This window comes from Theobroma cacao, chromosome 6 (assembly GCF_053813885.1).
Source record: "Theobroma cacao isolate CCN51 chromosome 6, ASM5381388v1, whole genome shotgun sequence".
NCBI classification, from domain to species: Eukaryota; Viridiplantae; Streptophyta; class Magnoliopsida; order Malvales; family Malvaceae; genus Theobroma; species Theobroma cacao.
The window spans coordinates 5,696,834-5,701,400 of record NC_142644.1 but is presented as its reverse complement, the minus strand read 5'-3'; the positions used below and the strand labels follow the sequence as shown (position 1 = coordinate 5,701,400).

At 32.5% G+C, this 4,567-nt stretch overlaps 1 long non-coding RNA gene across 1 annotated transcript; it reads right to left on the bottom strand.

Moving 5' to 3' along the window:
* Positions 1-2,334: 2,334 nt before the first annotated feature.
* Positions 2,335-4,214, bottom strand: LOC148762011 (uncharacterized). The gene is made up of 3 exons (XR_016027230.1): positions 4,124-4,214; positions 3,391-3,474; positions 2,335-2,533 (listed from the first exon to the last, which is right to left on the bottom strand). It is a non-coding gene; the product is annotated as an uncharacterized LOC148762011 (long non-coding RNA).
* Between the last annotated feature and the right edge of the window lie 353 nt (positions 4,215-4,567).

Below are 4,567 nucleotides of genomic sequence, written 5' to 3'. Positions count from 1 at the left end.
CACCACTAAAGGTTTTGTGATAAAGGAAAATTTCCAAAAGTTGCTTGACTATGAGAGTAAAGGCCTCAACATTTTAAAATTTAATTTTAAATTGCCTTATTCTACCAATGTAGCTACTAAATCATATCTTAAAGACTATACCAGTTCTAAGTTACACTAATTTAATGGCAAGATTGGTGATACTTGTGAGCATGTCATGAAGTTTGTGGAGATCCTTAGAGTAACGGGATTGGACGATGATTTGAAGTTGAAGGAACTCTTTAAATCTTTTACTAAAAAATTTTATACTTGGTTTATCAATTTCACACCTATTTTATACAATCTAAGAGTCAAATGTGTATGATGTTTATAGAGAAGTTCTTTTTTACGCAAAATAAAGTTACTCTTGTTGAATTTGAAAGAGAGCATTGAAAGTTCAAGGAAGATCACATTGAATATATCCAACACTTTAGAGAAATGATGTTGGGCATACAAGATTCCCATGATGAGAAAAAGTTAGGGAAAGTTTATATCCAAGGTATGTTTGAAGAGTATATGGTAAATTTGGAAAATTTGCCTTTTCCCACCTTCATAGTTTGGTTGAAACGACACATAGGACCAACATTTTATTTCTTAGGCAAAGTAGAGCTAGTCATTTTGAGAAGAGAAATACTCCAACAAAAAATGCAATTTAAAGAGGAGGCAAAGGGAAAAATATAGATGCTTAATTTTGGATAACGTGCTATTATTCTTTTATGTGTTGTTGTACAAAATTATAAAAAACATAAAATAACTATATCAACGGGGAACAGTGAAAGTAATTCAAAATAAGTGACAAGGTTCATGAGTTATGTTCATTTTTAAGATGTTCTAGAGAGCTTAGCTTGGTAGCTTATATATGGAAGTACTTAAAGGATCTTCTTCTTAACTTTTCTTTGAAGTACATATGCTTTACCTTTTCCCTTTTTTTCTTAAGAAAACATGTGACATATTATTCAATGTCACAAAGCTCCATTACCCAAAACATTTGAGAACTACCCAATATTATGTAATGGGATAACATGCTTTTCCTATAACGTCCAATAAGTCATTTTTCCCATAATGAACATGTTATTCCCATCATGAACATGCTCTTTTATAAAGAATCTGTTCTCCATAAACGTGTTCTTCCCGTTTATCCAATAACCATTTTCTACCAACTATTCCAAAGAAATTGTTTTTACTTGGTATGTATATAAGAGCTTGGAAATCTAAGGGACAAAGGACAACTTCACTAGATTCCTCTCTAAAGGGTCTTTTTAAGCTCTTCCCAAATACTCTCTCTTATCTACTCAACCGTTTCTTATCCTAATCTCCATCGTGCTCTATCACCACACTTTCTCTACCTTTTCCCTAACTTGTATCCCTCACCTCTTATCATAAAGCACTTAACGATTTAATGACTGCTCAAATCTTCCTTTCTGTCGTCTCTAATGCATTTCACTTTACTTGTTGCAACATTTCCTCTTTCTTTACTCTTTATATATACTGCACACTTAAGGAAGAAGTTCAATATAAAGGAACTTCTTTTATGTAATAGTGACAAGATTTAATCATAATCTAATCCATTGACTAAAGCTTACAATGGTATTTAGCCCAATTTACTCTTGAATTATTGCATATGTGGTGATTTTGTCTTCTAAAAACATTATCTGGAAGTTCTATTGTCTTTGGATTATGTTTCCTTGTTTAAACATGATCATGTTGTGTTGCTTCTATTGTAGTGTCAATTTTTAATTAGGATCACTTTGTATTTCGTAGTTGCTATCTCTTATATTTTGTGTTATTGCTTTCTATTTTTTAGGTCTTGGTGCTATAATAGCTTATAGATTGTTAACAGCTTTGACTATAGTATTGTTCAAGTATGTGGGTGTTTCCCTTCAAACTAGGTAGATGAGATGTCACGACCCGGAACTCCCATCGAGCCCGTGACAACCGCCGCGACGTCTCAATTTACATTCATTACCCAGAATGTCAACCGAGACCCCGCAAGGCTTTAATATCAGCTTCTCATTTCCCCTGTGGGTAGCTGTTTCCAAATACCACATTTTAAAAGATTTTAAACTGTTTCCAACTTAAACAAATGAAATAATAATTTCCGTCTCACAGGGGTATTTTTGTCATTTATCCCAAAAATCTCAAAAATCATCTAAAAATATAGTATGTAAGTGGAAAACACATATTTCTTAATCAAAAATAATTTTGGATGTCTAAAACATTCGTTTAAAATGGAATTATGACTGTTATAATAAAATAAAAATATTCAATAAAATATTCAATTTTCACATAAAACGATATTTTAAGAACACTGCATAAATAATTTTTTATAGCGTAAAAGCAAAATAAATTCTTACATACCGTAATACAGATAACCAAAGTATAGAATTTAATTTACAGTGACACGTGGGCCCCCGAATGACCAAAAGTATAAAAAGAAATGAACCTACAGTCTTTGGATGTGGCAAGTTCAACTGTAATCCTCGCCGATATCAGTTATCTACAATCTATTCTGAACCTGAAATGGGTGGAAATGAGGGTGGTGAGATTATAAAATCCCAGTGAGTAAACAAACATCACTCAAAATATCTAAAGTCGAGTAAAAGGAGACTATTAAAACATTTCATCAAACTGTAATTTATCATCTTTCAACTTATTTCAACCAAATGAAATCAATTTATTTAAAGCAAGTAATCAGTATGGCTTATGAATTTCTTAAAAAGCTTGGCTCATGCCAAAAATTATTATCATACTCAGTTATTTGGGATACCTTGGCCGAGGACTATCCCAACTGAGTCCGCCAAGGCTATTAGAAAGTCATGTTTTTATTTTGAAAACATAGTCATTCCTTGACGTTGGCCGAGTTCCCCTTCACGAGGTGGTTTGGCGTGAAGTGAACTCTAAAAGTTATACCTCAGGAGTTACCCTACTCGCCTCTCCAACCGAGGTAAAAATATAATAGGATTCCGTGCCCCTCTAATAGGCTAGTCCACAGAATCCAGCCCACTGCAGCAGGTCAAACCCACCATACAATAAAATTTTGACAGCATGACAGGGCTAATATATTACTACCCAGCCTGCAAGGGTAAAATAAAGCGATTCATATAATTCATAAAAACATAGCCCAGCCAGTCATGCCAATACAATAACATAAGCCATTAATTCAATTTTAAATTTACAACATATCAGTGGTCTCCAATTACTCTATTTTCAAAATCGTTATTTCGTTTCAAGACAATTTATAAAATATTTTCATTTAAACTCATTTTGTTTACAAAACATAAAAATTTACCATTTGAACTCATTTTCATAAAATTCACCAAAACCGAATAAAAACATACTTTAGATAATTAAAATGATGGTAAGGTTACTCACCGTGTCTAGAGTGAGGATTTTCGAAATACTCAGACTATTGGTCCTCGGGTGCAATTCCCTTGCCTTTATTAGAGGACTCACCACCTTGACACAGTACAAAATCGAGAAATTCACCACATTGGTACTAAATTGAAATTAAACTAATTTAGACTACTAATGCTTGATATGGAATGCAAAAATGTCTAAATTTTTGCCTAAATGCGGTGTTAGCCTATTTCGGTCTTTTACCCGATAAATTGATATACGCGTCCGTTTAAACTCCAAATTAATTTTTTTCAGTTTCTATACCTCAATTGCACCCAAATTGACTTAATGTCCCTCAGTGTGGTGCAAATTATCAGTCCCGATAATAAATTACGAAAATACCCCTAGTGGGTAAAAATTTGTATTTTTGCTCCGAAAATTTCCATTATTTTTCTAGGCTCATAATTCATCATTATTCATCATAATTCCTCAAATAACCATCAAGATCAGCAGCCAATATTCCCCTAGAAAATTCAGCATAATGGGTTTCAATGGGAGAAAATTATATTTCTAGCTTATTTTTGCTATATTTCAATATAACTTAACTAAAATCACTTAATTCAATTAAAATCAACCAAAAATCAAGCTCAAAACTCATCCATGGAGGTTTGGCCAGCATGGGTGTCCATACCCACTTTCTAATTTTGCATGGAAATGAGAAAAAAATGCATGGGTAGTGAAAATCACAAGGAAAATCAATGAAATTTACCTTTTTAATGCTTGATTTCTTGATTTCTCTTGATTTTCTCCAAATTTTTCAGGTAGGATTCTTGTTTTTTTTTTCCCCTTTTCTCCCCTGGTTTGGACAGCTGAAGAAGATGAGAATTCCGGAATTTTTACCTTTTTAAAGGCTAAAATAATATAATATTATTTTATTCATTTTTTTAATATTTTATTAATTCCTTAAATTCTAGCCATCCATTTGTTTCCAAATTTTCACCATACAATTGTCCCAAATATCCATAGCTTAGGTAAAATTCTCAGACTTATCCAAAGTCTTGGTGGAGTAATTTTTGAAATTTACACTTTTACCCCCGTAAAAGTCAAAAATTACATTTTTGCCCCAAAAATTGAAAAATTGCCCATAGACATATTTTTCATCCCTTATACTCATAACATTCTCCAATTTGTCAAATTTGATCTAAATTCTCTC